This window comes from Tupaia chinensis, unplaced genomic scaffold (assembly GCF_000334495.1).
Source record: "Tupaia chinensis unplaced genomic scaffold, TupChi_1.0 Scaffold000023_1, whole genome shotgun sequence".
Lineage (NCBI taxonomy): Eukaryota > Metazoa > Chordata > Mammalia > Scandentia > Tupaiidae > Tupaia > Tupaia belangeri.
The window spans coordinates 4,291,930-4,306,943 of NW_006159453.1; the positions used below are offsets into that span (position 1 = coordinate 4,291,930).

Sequence of the window (15,014 nt, forward strand, 5' to 3'; positions counted from 1 at the left end):
CTCCTCTTGCTAAATGGGCTCTGCCCCACTCAAGCCAATTCAAGAAGTGCCAGTGTGGGGGGACCAGCAGTTAGCGTAATGGCTATGTCGCTGGACTTCCATGTAGTCAGCTGTGGTTCAAGTCCCGGACCCAGTGGCTTAAACTTGTATGTGCATGCCCAAGATCCCAAGAGGAGAATGGAGGAGAAGGGATTGCGGCATGGCCATCCCCCCTGGGGGGTGATTTCTCACCTGTCTCTCTGTCTCTCTGGCGAGCGCATGTGCCCTATAGCAAAAACCTCTCTAAAAGAAAAAAAAAAAAAGAAAAGAAGTGCCAGTGCCCTGGTAATAGCTTAATAGTTGTTAAAATCAAGAAACTAGCACAAAAAGCCATTAAGCAACTACTATGAAATAGCTGGAATGTGTGTTTATATCTCATGTTATAACATACACACACAAATGTACATACATGCCACAGACAGGCCTGTGCATGGAAGACTGAAATGTAACAATGGCCCCTTAGTTCTGAATACATCTTAATATCTTCCTGAGAATTGTTTCAGATATGAAATATAAAACTCTTCAAAGCCTACTGGCATTGATGACTAAGTAAGTAATTATTGCCTTACAAAGAACTAAAAGGAGATAAATTTCATTTTAGGCAAACTATTCAAACAGGAGCCAGAAACTTAGAGTTATAAATTAAGAAGGATTATTATATGCAAACGGTAATATACCAGATTCTTTTAAATTGTCAGTTCTTATTTAAACATCATTATCAATAATTAGGTTATAAAAATTTAATTCATTCACTAGCTTTAGGGGTATTCCTGTTGCCATTATTATCATATTCTTTTGTCTATCGGAGCTATTTTCTAAAAATTATATCTGCTTTAATATAAATTCAAGCCAAATGCTTTTTTGTTTGTTTAAATACAAATGGCTTCATGAATCTGTGTGATCCTTGTGCAGAAGTCATGCGAATGTTCTCTGTGATGTTCACATGTTAGTGAATGTACTGCTGAAGTGAGCACTCACATTATGTTTTACATTTAAAAAACATAATATTTTATTTTCCTGGATCATTGAAGATAAAGAAGAAACCCTGATAACTAATATTATTTAATACTTAGCTTTTCCAGACTCTCTGCTAAGCGCTCTCTCTCAGCATCCTATTTAGTACAGAACTATTTTTGAGATGGGTGTTCCTATTCTTATTTTGCAGATCAGAAACAGACTCACAAGTAACCATGGTTAGTAAGCGAGGGAGTATTAGAAGGAAGTTTAGAATCCAGGTACATATGACTCCAAAGCACATGCTTATTTTAAATTTTTTAGAGGATTTTTTTGCTATAGAGGATGTGTGCTTGCTGGAGAGATAGAGTCAGAAAGTGAGAAGTCACTTCCCAGGTGGGATGGCCAGGCTACAGTTGCTTCTCCTCCATTCTCTTCTTGGGATTTTGGGAACACACCCATGCACGACTGGCGTGAGTTTCAAGCTGCTGGGTCTGGGACTCAAATTGCAATCAGCCACGTGGGAGTCCAGCATCTTAACCACTACACCACCTGTGCCCTCATGCTTATTTTTTAAAAACAATTTCTTCAACCATGAAAAAAAGGCAACTGAAAGACTCCATGTTTTTAAAGGACATAATAAATGAATAGTTTTTGTCTACCAAGGGTCAGACTTACTGCATTCTGGCTACATGTAAAATAGTTTGTCTTTTCTAATGAACTAACTTTAAGGTAGAACAATTTAGGCCCTTCCAAATTGCTGATTTAGCCTCTGGAAAAACACTGAAAATTTACCATGCATGAAGAAAACGATTCATTGTACCAATTATAGCCTACTGGCCTATTAAATACTCAATTTTTATGAGTAAACCATGCCAAATACAGGGTCATTTTAGCCATTGAAATCTGTCTTTATGTAAATAGATGTCTGCTCTCAGTGGTGCCACCCCCAACAATACAGAAGGGCTGTTTGTTTCCTGGTACCAGTCGGTGCAAAGAGCCGAGTGCTACAGATTGGTGCGAAGTTCGAATTGGACCAGAACCAACTACCATATGATGATAGACATCATCTATTTTGATCATCGGCTGTCTTCATGAGCATTCGTTTCTCGGGGATTCAGCTTTCACACAAAGGGTGGGGCCTCGGCCTCGAGAGCATCTGGTTTCCCTCTTTTATCTCTCCGGCCATGGCTATTGTATTCATCGCAGTGAGTTGGCATCATTCAATGGTTTCAAATACTCCTCAAAAGTCATCTATATAAATAACTTTTTGTTCCCTGCTTATGAAAAGATCACAGGTTTAACATCTCTGGCCCCTCATGAGGCTGTCTTTTTTTTTTTTTTTTTTTTTTTGATATGAAGTGAGTATAGTTAATTCTCAGAATGCAGTGGAAGGTTTTTGTCAGTATTTTTCTTTTATGGATATTCACATAACATCTTCACCATCCTTTTACCACTGTTGGAATATGAATGAAGATGCTAGTCGTGCAGCTGAGGGATTTAGGCTCTTGAGTGGTTGGTGTATTCCTTTCCCACTGTACCTCCAGAATAAGAGGGAAGACTGAGAACATACTCATCCGACACAGGAACGTTCTGAAGTGGTGTAGATGCAACATATATTACTTTGTGAATATTTCGTGCTCAAGAAAAACCTTAGAGTGTCCCATTACATCATAGTGTGGCAGCAGCCCTGAACCCTTCCTCAGAGCCTGAAAGACGTGTTAGCCCCACGAGACTCAGAGAATGACAGAACTTTGGAGGACACATGCTGTGGTTTGGATAAAGGTTTGTGCAGCAAAGGTATGTGTTTTGGAATTTGGCCCCTAATGGTGTCGAGAGGTAGTGAGGCCTAGTAGATATTTATTGGATCACAGCGATTGGGTCACAGAGGCACCAGTCTCATGAATGGATTAATGCTGTCTTCTGAGACACGGAGTAGTTCTAGCTCTGGTGAGATGGGATTAGTTCTCAGGAGCACTCGTTATAGAAGGTAGATGACTGTCCCCAGCTTGCTAACTACACTCATGCTTTTCTGCTTCTCTGCTTGTTGGCCATGTTGTTGCCAGCTGGACTTGTCAGCCTCCAGAGTCATGAGTCAAATAAACCTCTCTTCTTTGTGAATACCCAGTCCCAGGTATTTCTGTAAGCAGCACAACAGCAGAGTGTGAGAACACATGAGGTCTCAGCATACATGCGGCCCTTCTTCACACCAGCAAATATATTGAGATGGAGTTACTAGGAGTGATTCATTTCTTGTGTTACTCCTTCATTCATTTAAAACATATTTGTCAATTGCCTGCTGTGTGCCAAGATCTAGACATATAGCATTTTAGAAACTTTAGAGTATCTATACAGAGTTCATAGTTCTTTTCTTGGCGTCATGATCATTTTTCCCCTTCCCCCCGACAAATTGCAATGGCACCACTATCAAGTATTTGCCAAGCATTTATTCTGAGCTAGACACTGTGGGGGTTCTTTACATAAGTATTTCTCAATTCTCATCATAATCTTGTGTGGCAGATACTATTAACAGTGTTTCTGTTTTATAACTGATGAAAATGAGACAGGCAAAATAGCTGATCTTCTCAAAGTGAGTGATGCAGCCAGGAGTCTGTGGACCCTCGTTTGGTTGGACTCCACACTCAGCTCTGTACAAGTCTTTTCTCCTGAGGTAGTGGAAAGCCTTCCCGGGCAGAGTTAAAGTGCTCACCGTGCAGATCAGACAGCTTCTGCAGCCTCTGGAGCAGGTTCAGCTTCTGCCCAACAAGGACTGAGTTCTCACCTCCTTCTCTCTTCAGAGTTTTGGCAATCAAAGGTCCTTCTCTAGAAACCTGGTGTCTCTTGCCAAATCTTATCCATTTGTCAGTCAGCATATTCAACTTAAGTAGTTTCTTTTTTATTGCTCTTCTCATCTGCATACCAACAGATTTAAAATAATTTGTTCTCACCTGCCTTCCCTTTCTCTAAAGTGCATTTAGCCCTCACCCATATGTGGATTAAGTATTTCAGTGTCATTTCCTGCACCAATTTAGTTTTCCCTGGTAAATGTGTATTTATTAAATTAACAGTTACACTAGAAGGTTCTGCACGGATTCATCAAGTCTTGTCTCAAGTATTTATGGGCAATTAATATGGGCAAGTTGTGTAACAAGTATATGCCTCAATTTCCTTATTTGTACAAGGTTCTTTATAGAGTTACTTTAAGAAGCAAATTAGGAATTGTGAACTTTGTATTATTTGGATTTGGTAGAGCGTGTTATCTAATTCCACAGGAAGAGGCCCAATGCCCTCTGAGGAGCTGGGACTGTGTGTGTATGCTGGAGTGGATGTTCAGGTTGGCAGGTAGCAAAATATCCAGGAGCTATAGTGAGGTTCAGCATTGATTATGGTAACTTTATCACAAGTTTAAAAATTGGTAACAGGGACCAGCAGTTAGCATAATGGCTATGTTGCTGGACTCCCACGTAGTCGACCGCAGTTTGAGTCCCGGACCCGGCAGCTTAAACTCACGCTAGGCATGTGTGCGTGCGTGCCCAAGATCCCAAGAGGAGAATGGAGGAGAAGGGATTGCGGCGTGGCCATCCCCCTTGGGGGGGTGATTTCTCGCTTTCTGTCTCTCTGTCTCTCTCAGTCTTTCTGGCAAGCGCACGTGCCCTATAGAAAAAATAAAAAAACCTCTCAGAAAAAAAAAAGAATTGGTATCAGAACTGATGGTGAAGTAGAAGGGAGTTCTAACATTGGATAAGACAAACAGTGAAGACTTGAGCAGGATTTGTTAAGAACCATGAAGATTCAGGTCTCTAGGCTGAGATCCAACAAAGGCCTCCAATTCTTCAAAAATTACCCATAAAATGTTTTGGGAAGAAATTAGAATACTGGCAAATAAGCAACAAGTTGGAGATGGGCAGGAGCCAACCTTACTCCAATAGAGATAGAGGCTGAAATTAGGAAATGCAGTGAAAACCCAGATATAACAACTGGGGCCTCAGCCAGGATCTGCTTAATGTCAGAGGACGAAACATGGAGCTATGGGTTGTCAGACTCGGGCAGTTCCAGGCCAGACCTAGGAACCAAGGAGGCTGGTGAGGACCTGGATTCAGATCCAGTCATTTTGAGTGAGGAAAATACACAGGTTGGGAACCAGCCTAGCTAGACCCAAGGTGCTTTATAAATCTAATACATTTTATTAGTCTACATTAGAATGACAAACTCTGAGAGTTTATTTAGCTCTGTCTATGTGAGCCTCTTGATGTGGTGCTTCATTAAGATCATATTCTGCTGCTACTGTGAAATGTTATACAGATAATGAAAAATAGATGTGAAGGTGATTTTCAAGTTTTTCAAAAAGCTTTTAGATGCAAGGCATTATGCTGGTAATTTATAACCATATTTTTTCATAATAGCTACAAAATGTCCCATTTAAGTTCTTATTTTATTCACATGGCACCTTGAATACTATTTCCCTTAATGTAAATACGATTGGTATGTTGAATAAGTATTTGAGAAATGTCATAAGAAAAATAATTTTATTCTGCCCTCTCGCTGTGACTTTAAAGTGTTTCAGTAGGACAAATGTTTTTCTTGCTGAAAGCTCAGGGGAACTTGACAGGAAGTCCCATGGTATCTTTAAGTTGCAAAACAGAGCAAAATCAGAAATTAGAATGTCTAGCCTAAATTTTAATCTTCATATAAAGGCAAGACCTTCTTCCCCTCTCCTGTCCTCTTCCACCCCTAGCTGCTTCCAGCCAGCCTGGGCAGGGATGGGCTGTCTGCTGCTCCTCCCACCTGGGCAGTGCCAGGTCTGTCTGTTGCTCCTCCCACCTGGGTGGGGAGGTGCTGTCTGCTGCTCCTCCTACCTGGGCAGGGAGGGGCTGTCTCTTGCTCCTCCCACCTGGGCAGGGAGGGGCTGTCTCTTGCTCCTCTCACAGAAGCAACTCCAGGTCTCCTCCAATAGAGCTCAGGGAAGAATAAGGGGAAGATATTAATACTGTCTTTTTACTCTCGGGACCTGGCTAACTTTTTCTCTCTGGAGTCATTCTAGATTTTCTGACAGCTTACCTGCTGGGCCCCTCTGACCCTCCCCTCTCCCCACCACACACACACACCCATGTGGGCAATGCCCTTCATTCTGCTGACACTGCCAGTCTCTCTAGCTTCTGGGTCTCCAGCAATGCCCCCGCCCCCAAGTCCAGACTACGGAGATCCTCTTCCCGGTTAGGCAGGCAGGATCCCTGCTGTAGGGACTCCAGGCAGAGATTCCCCCAGCGCTCCTTCTCTGCTGAAACGCCAGCACAGCAAATCTGCCACGTCTCTAATCCAACCCCTCAGGCCACCGCCTCTTCTTCCACACAGCCCTCAGACTCCTGTCCCTACCAAGTCCCTGCCAGTCCCACAGGCTCCCTAAGGGCAGGGAACACTTATTAAGGTCTCCTTCGGTCTTCCGAAAGAATTCCTTGCTTCATTTGAAGAGGACAAAGCTCTTTTTTTTTTTTTTTTTTTTTAGAGGTTTTTAACTAATGGGCCAGCCGAGGTTTTTCGCTATAGGGCGCGTGCGCTCACCAGACAGAGAGAGACATGAGACAGAAAGCGAGAAATCACCCCCCAGGGGGGATGGCCACGCCGCAATCCCTTCTCCTCCATTCTCCTCTCGGGATCTTGGACACGCACGCACACGCGCCCAGCGTGAGTTCTGAGCCGCCGGGTCCGGGATGCGAACCGCAGTCGACTACGTAGGAATCCAGTGACATAGCTATTACACTAACTGCTGGTTCCTGAGGACAAAGCTCTTTTCAAATGGTAAAATTTCATTAGAATTCCAGCCTCTAGGTGCACTCTTGCCCATTAAGATCATTAAAGTGACTGAGGGATTTTGAACTGGTTGTCATAATTTAATTTGAAAATTTACATATAATCTAACATATCACTTTGAAATTAAGTGTGTTATATCTGAATGCATGAGAAAAAAAGTTGTCATAAATAAACAAGACTTAGGATTTATGTAATTTTGAGTTCACCAGGATACAAAATCATTAGGAAAAATAAGAATCCTTATTTATCATTGGGAACTCAAGACCAATTATCATTCTTAGATCATAAGAGAACAGAATAAAACACCCTCACACACCCCTTTGCTTTTAACATATTTGATATGTTGCTACTAGCATAGCTCTTAGCACTTTATTTTTAAATTTACTGTGGGTTATTGGGAAAGTCATGGAGCATTTTTGCATAGAAAAGTACATCATGACTTTCCAGACAACCTAATAGATTTTAAGCTCTTGGAGAATAAGAATATGTACATTTTTTTTTTGAGAGTTTTTTTGATATAGGGTGTGTGCGCTCTCCAGAAAGACAGAGAGAGACAGAGAGACAGAAAGTGAGAAATTACCCCCCAGGGGGGATGGCCACGCTGCAACCCCTTCTCCTCCATTCTCCTCTCAGGATCTTGGGCACGCGTGCACATTCACCTGGTGTGAGTTCAAGTCACCAGGTCCGAGGCTTGAACCATGGTTGACTACATGGGAGTCCAGCAACATAGCCATTACACCAACTGCTGGTCCCAGGATTTGTACTTTTTAAAAAATTTCCTGTGCCTAGCATCATATTTGGAATATTGTAGAAGCTCAAAAAATGCACATTAAAGTAAGTTTAAAAGAGACTTTTTTTTTTTTTGTAGAAAGGTTTTTGCTGTAGGACATGTGTGTTTGCTGGAGAGAGAGAGAGAGAAACAGAGATGGAAAATGAGAAATCACTCCCAGAGGAGATGGCCATGCCACAGTCCCTTATCAGTTCTCCTCTCGGGATTTTGGGCACACACGCACATGTGCTCAGCATGAGTTTTAAGCCACCGGGTCTGGGACTCAAACCACGGTCGGCTATGTGGGAGTCCAGTGATGTAGCCATTACACCATCTGCTGGTCCCAAGATAGAGACTTCTACCTGAGCTCTGATGATGACAGGTTGAGTGGCTTAGGAAGAGTGTACTCCAGTTTCTCAGGCTCCTTGATCAGTTAGATAGGGACGACATCTTTATACTAATTACTAAAGATAAAAACTAGTAAGAATGATTTAAAAAACACTTTTAGGGCCGGCAGGTGGTGTGGTGGTTAAAGGTGCTGGATTCCCACATGGCCAACCATTGTTTGAGTCTCGGACCTGATGGTTTGCTTTCTCATTTTCCCTTTCTCTCTCCCTCTCTCTCTGTTTCTATTTGGTCAAAATGATAAATGATAATAACAAATGGAGTTAAATAAATAATTACTAATTCTTTTTAAACATTAAGGCCACTCTTAAAGGGTTTATAAATGCTAATCCTTGATCCTGTCCTGTCCCATCTTCAGAAGTACCATCTCCCCACATGTGCCATCAAAATGACCCGGACTCATAAAGCTTGCTCAGCCTACTGGGGAGGGAGGAGAACTCTGTGTTCCTCTGCAGGATTTATTGCCCTTAGTCCTTGACAAATCTTAATTTATTGTATGAATAAAAAGTAAGACGTTAAGCTATGGGAATGTTTGAGTTGAGTTATCGCTTTTGTTTTGTTCACAGCGAAAGGCCGTAGAGTGACAACAGCAATGAGAGAAAAAGCAGGTAGTCTAATTTTCTATCACCTTTTGGTTAATTACCTGAAAGACCAAGAGGCGCCCAGTCCGTTGTTCGCATATGCATTTGTGAAATATGTCATCCATTTCAGCCTATGTCAGTGTATTTCCCATCTACTTCTATATGAAAAATGACCTAGAACAAATACACATGGTCTCACAGTTTCTGTGGGCTTCAGAGAGGCATAGGCTGTGTTCGAGGTTTCTCATGTCAAGGTGTCTGCCAGGGCTGGTGTCATCTGAGCATTGACTGAGCCCGGAGGATCCACTTGGCTGAGAGCTCTGGCTGGCCCGAGGCTCCAATTCCTTTTCACGTGGCTTCTTCACAAGGCTGCTCATGACATGGCATCCCCCAGAGGGTAGGATCCAGGACAGGGAAAGACAGGGAAAGCATGTTCCAAGGCAAAAGCTGCAGATTTTTTGTATAATGCTCTAATCTCAGAAGTGAATATGCTATTTCTGGCTCATCCAAATTATTAGAAATTAGTCATTAGAACCAACCTACACTCAAAGGGAGCGAAGTGAAGCTTTATGTCTTAAAGGGAAAAGTCAAAGAATTTGTGGACATACTTTCAAAACTACCATAGGCAACATTGATGACTGAGGAAGACAGCTGTAGATAGTTGGAAAAAAAAATTACAGGGTGTGTGGACTTGTTGGGAGAGAGGCGGAGAGAGGGGGCAAGTTAGAAATCACCCTCCAGGGTGGATGGCCACATGGCAATTCCCTTTCCATTCCCCTCTCAAGATTTTGGGCATGCATGCACACGTGCCTGTTGTGTTTTTCAAACCACTGGGTCCAGGACTCAAATAATGAAGTCAGCCATGTGGGATCCAACTCCTTAGCCACCATGCTACCTGCTGGCCCCTAGACAGTTTTAATTGCTTACGTTTTCAGTCATATAACTTTAAGATATAAAATATCTAAAAGTAACTCTCTCTCCACACATACACAAATTGAAGGCTTAAGTAATATTAATTATTCGAAAGCAGTAAAGAAAGTGGTCATTATATTTCACAGTATGGCTTAGGCAAAAAGGAAAGGAACAAGAAATCTTAACTTCGGTGACTAGTCATAAACATTGCCACTAGTGAGCAGGTTTTTGTATTAGTAAAGATGAACAACTGTGACTGACAGCTCTGTCTTGTGGCTTCTTCAGATTTGTGGTCAAATATATGTGGTTGAAGGGTTTTCATTATCTATCTTGTAAATACTTCCCTTTTTTTGTTGACTTTGTTCATTTTAGACAGCTACTCCAGTCTAACCTAAATAAGTCTGTTACAGAAAAATAATTATGAATTTGAAAAAGATATAAAATGATACAGAGCCAACCCTGTGGCCTGGTAGTTAAGGAAACCAAATTTCACATGGCCAACTGTGCGATTTGAATCCAGACCCCAGCAGCTTGAAAATTATGCTGTTCAGGTGTAGTGCCCCAAAGCCTGATGGGATAGAGAAATGGAGGACAAAGGCTTGGAGCAAGACCAAGCCTCTTTGGGAGTTACTTTTTCTCTCTTCCTCTCTCACTGTCTCTCACCTCTCTCTAGTGAGTGTGTGTACCCTTTGATGAAATTTTAAAAACAAAAGAAAAATACGATATGAAAGTCCTAATAAAGTACTATTACAGACACTGTACAGATAGGATATAATTGTACCTCTTAGAAAGGGACATTGTTGGGGCCAGCAGGTGACGTGGTGGTTAAGGCACTGGACTCCCACCTGGCTGACTGCGGTTCTAGTTCCAGACCTGGTGGCTTGCTTTCTCACTTTCTCTTTCTTTCTCTCTTGGTCTCTCTCTCTCTCTCTGTGTGTGTGTCTTTCTCTGGTGGGTGCATGTGTTCTATAGGAAATTAAATAATAATAATAAATAAAATCACATAAATAATTCTAAAGAAAAGACACACAGTTATTAGAACTTTGCCAGCCAAAAGCACCTATTAGATGGGGTCAGTTCAATAAGCATAAGCACCACTCAATGATTGCAAAAGGTCAGAATGATTCTGGGATAGTTCCATGCCATACACTGTTGGGATAGAAGGTAGAGTTCACTAGGCGAATTGGGAATAAACTGAAGTTTATTTCACTTTTCTCTAGTATAACCACACGAACTGTTTGAATGGAATATTAACAACGGGAGAGGCTTGTGTGCTAAGTAGAGTCAACAAACAGGAAAAGGACTGTCTTGATTACCTCTTTGCTCTAATATTTTCTAATTTAACCGTTGGCCTATGGTAGAAGACTGTACAGGGTTTGGAATGGATGCAGTTAGCATTGATGCTGTTTACTGATTTCTCTTGAAGCCCCGAGTGGTCACAGATCTCAAAATCTTGGAATGAGCGCACTTTGCACCTCACAGTGCCCCCTTGTGGCCAGATCTTAATATTACAGAATTTCTCACCTGCTGCTCACAGAGCAGTCTCCCTGAGTTCCGCATCAAAGACAAAGGATTATTTCTTACTACCCACTTACTAGTACAACCAACTCATTAGAAGTGGGCATTTAATTGTTAGCAATTTATCCAAAGTATGTGTTCAACAGTAGTAGGAATCAAGATATCCTTTTCAGCACCATCTGGTTGGAGATTTTTTACTGCTGTTCTCTTGTACCTAAGACCATTAAAGAAATCCAAAGCTTGTTCTTTTCTATTTCTTCCCGATATTTAAAAGCAGAAATTTATGAGATCCCTTTATATGTATGCTGACAAAATTATAACCTTGTAGGAGACAATAACATTACTAAAATCTCAATATTTTCACGGATCATTCTATTTTCATAATATTGGGGTACAGCTACTTACTTACAGATATCAGAAGTCAATAAGGTAATTAGAAAAGTAAAAAAGTTTGATGGTGATTTGTAACAGTAATGAGAGAGAAACTTCCTGAGCATCACACTTAACAGTCTGTAGTGTGCTCACTTGCTAATAGGTTTCCAAGATTATCACAGCAGATGCTACGCGTCATCATTAAAGTTTTGTCAACTAAAAATAATTTTTACTAGCTCAGACTTTCTACTGCAGAAGCGTAATCAACAAAAGTAAAGGAATGCTTTCTATTTTTTTTTAAATAGTGTGTGTGTGCACACACGAGAGAGAATAAGAGAGAGGGAGAAAGAGACACCTTTGGCAGCATCTCACTGTGCCTTGATCCCCTTACTCCAGCCCTCCAGTTCCTCAGGACCTTGTGTGCTCATGCTCATGCCCAGTGTGGAGACTGAAATCCTTATTGACTTCCCTCACTGCGGTCCAGTATGCTATGAATTGCACCACCCAAGTTCAGCCCTCACTTTTCCCCATAAATCTATTTTTTTTACTTAAAATAGAATTACATATAACAATTCAGAAAAATGAACAATTTTTGTGTTAAACTCAATAAAGCATCACAGTGAATTCTCTTGTGTAATCACCACTCAAACAAAGCACTGGGGACCAGGTTCATGGAAGGCAATTTTCTCACAGATTGGAGACTAGGGGGATGGTTTCAGGTGATTCGAGTGCATTACTTTTATTGCATACTTTGTTTTGATTATTATTACATTGTAACGTGTAACAAAATAATTACACAACTCACATAATGCAGTATTTACAGTTACTTCCCAGTGCCAGTATCACTGCCTCACCTCCACCTCTTATCATCAGACATTAGATTTTCATAAGGGGTGTGCAACCTAGGTCCCTCATATGTACAGTTCACAGTAGGGTTCACGCTCCTGTGAGAATCTAATGCTGGCTGCTGATCTGATAGGAGGTGGATCTCAGGCTATGGTACTGTGAGAGATGGGGAGTGTCTGTAAATACAGGTGAAGCTTCTCTTGCTTGCTTGCTGCTCACCTCCTGCTGTGCAACCCAGTTCCTAAGACACCACATACCAGGGGCTGGGACCCCTGAGATAAAGAAACAGAATATTACCTTCATTCTTCTTTCAATTAATGCCTCCTTCCTTCTTCCCCAGAAGTATATAGTATCCTAATGTATTGCACCATTTTGGCAATTTTAAGTCTTTATGTGAAAGGAACCAGATGTACACAATCTAGTATTTGGCTCCTTTTTCTCATTAATATATTTGTGAAATTCATCTATGTTGTGGTAAGTTACAGTTCTTTAATTTCAAGTGCTACATGGTATTAGTTGAAAATACCATGGAAAATACACTAATAATTCATTTAATGTTGGCAGATATTTGAATTATTTCTAGTTTATAGTTATATTGTGGATATTCTTGAACATATCTTTAGTTGCACATCTGCATGCATTTCTGTTAACTGTAAATCGACGAGCAGGTCTTCTGGGCAAGGTTGGCTTCATGGGCATGCGACGGGTGCATTTTCTCATCGCTCTGGGCTCAGACAGGGCTTTCGCTAGGTTCAATTTAGATGTACTTTTCCTATCATTTGAACAGCAGAGCTGCTGTTGCTGTCTTGAAATACTTTACACACACACACACACACACACACACACACACACACACACGTACATATATAAATTTGCCAGAGGCCATGTGCATTCACTGAGAGAGGGGGAAAGCAGAGGGAAAATGAGAAAACATGTTCCTGGAGGAATGATCATGCCCCAATCCCTTCTCCTCCATCTCTCCCGCTATTCAGGATTTGGGGCATGCACATACATGCTGCCCAGCTTGTTTCTCAAGTCACCAGGTCTGGGACTTAAAACACGGGTTCAGCCAGGCGAGTCAGCTGCCCTAACCACCACCACCCTGGCTTGTCCCAAATTCTTTATCTTGACACCTGCGTGTTGTATGGGAGTCTGACGGCATAATGAGCATGTATATAAGTAGAAGACAAAAGCACAATGTGCATTTTGCAGTTCCTAGTAGCTTCATGTGCATACAGCCCATGCCCCATAAGCACAGAATTCCTGTGGCTTCATTATTCATGAGGATTTAATAAAATTCTAAGCAAGTTTAAAGTAAATGTGTTACAACTACAAACGGAGAGGCCATGCTTTCTTTGGAATTGGAATTTACATTAAGTGCAGAAACAAGCTGATACATTTTAAGAAACAGAGCTTCCCTTTATTAGCCAACCACATAATACTGGAAGTAACATAGAAGGAAAGAGAAAGATGGGGTGTCTTTCAATTTCTTTTCCTTTTAGTTCTTTCTTACTCATCAAAAAGGAAAGGGAGAAAATACTGATAGAATGTGAACATACTAACGAGTGAAATAAAAATAAGAGTTTGTTTTGTGCATTATTTCCACTATTTTGGTAGGATAAAATACATGTGCATGTAAAACATGTGCATACAAACTTTAATGTTGATGATTCAACATATAGGCTGGATCTTCTTATACTTGCACGTAAAGCTGGTATTGTACAGTTTAGAGATCAATAGTAAACTTTATGCTCATGATTCAAAATTTAATTTTTCTTTACTTCAAGTGACATTGAATTAATAGCATCACAAAGTACCTAGAAACTGTGGGAAAAAAGAAAAATCTTTGTATTTTAGTATCTTTAGATGTACTTTTCCTTCATGTGAACAACAGACCCTGTGTTTTTTTTTTTTTTAAATTAATTAATTAGTTAATTACACAAGAGAGAGACAGAAGGAAAGACAAGCACCCTCTACAAGGTCTCGTGCTGGGACCCTTTTCCTCGCCTTCCTCCTAGCTGGAACCATGGACACATGCATGCATGCCTGGGCTGTACAGGTCCATCTGGGGACCTAGCCCCGATTGTGGCAGAGCAATGTGCAGCTGGGCCAGGTCCTGCGTTTTATTTCCCATTGAACTTTGCAAAATATGTAGCTGGCCCTGCCATCTAGGCGCAGTATAAATTCAATATATCAGGAAACTTTCAAAAGTTCATGCATGGGGCCAGCAGATGGTGTAGCAGTTACATCGCTGAACTCCCACGTGGCCAACCATGGATTAAGTGGTGGACTTGGAGGCTTGAAACTCAGGCCGGGCATGTGCGTGTGTGTGCGTGTGTGTGTGTATGCTCAAAATCCCAAGAGGAGAATGGAAGAGAAGGCTCTCCTTCCTGGGGGGTGATTTCTCACTTTCTGTCTCTCTATTTCTCTCTGTCTCTCCAGTGAGTGCATACGCTTTATAGCAACAATCTCTCTCTAAAAAGAAGAGAAAAAAAAGTTCATGCATGAGAAAATGGAATTAAAGTACTAGTTTATCTTGGTGCAAAAATTTTGAGATACATGCATAAGTTTTCCATAATAAAATTTTTCCACGAACTTTTTGAAGACCCCCCCCCTTTTATAGTTTAGCTTTGTTAGGTTGGTATATGTAAATTCAAAAGGATCAAAAAGCTAGAGATTTCTGTGAACTAGATTTTTAAGGGAATGAAGATCTTCTACTAATAATTCAGCCTCCAACAAACGAGCTAGCGGTAGGGAGCCCCCCTCTGCGCCCCCAGCCTTCTCTCTCGGTCTCTCAGTTCCTGTCTCTC

General features: G+C 41.3%; 1 non-coding gene across 1 annotated transcript; it reads right to left on the bottom strand.

Moving 5' to 3' along the window:
• Positions 1–908: 908 nt before the first annotated feature.
• Positions 909–1,013, bottom strand: LOC114007289 (U6 spliceosomal RNA). The gene has a single exon (XR_003548919.1). It is a non-coding gene; the product is annotated as a U6 spliceosomal RNA (small nuclear RNA).
• Between the last annotated feature and the right edge of the window lie 14,001 nt (positions 1,014–15,014).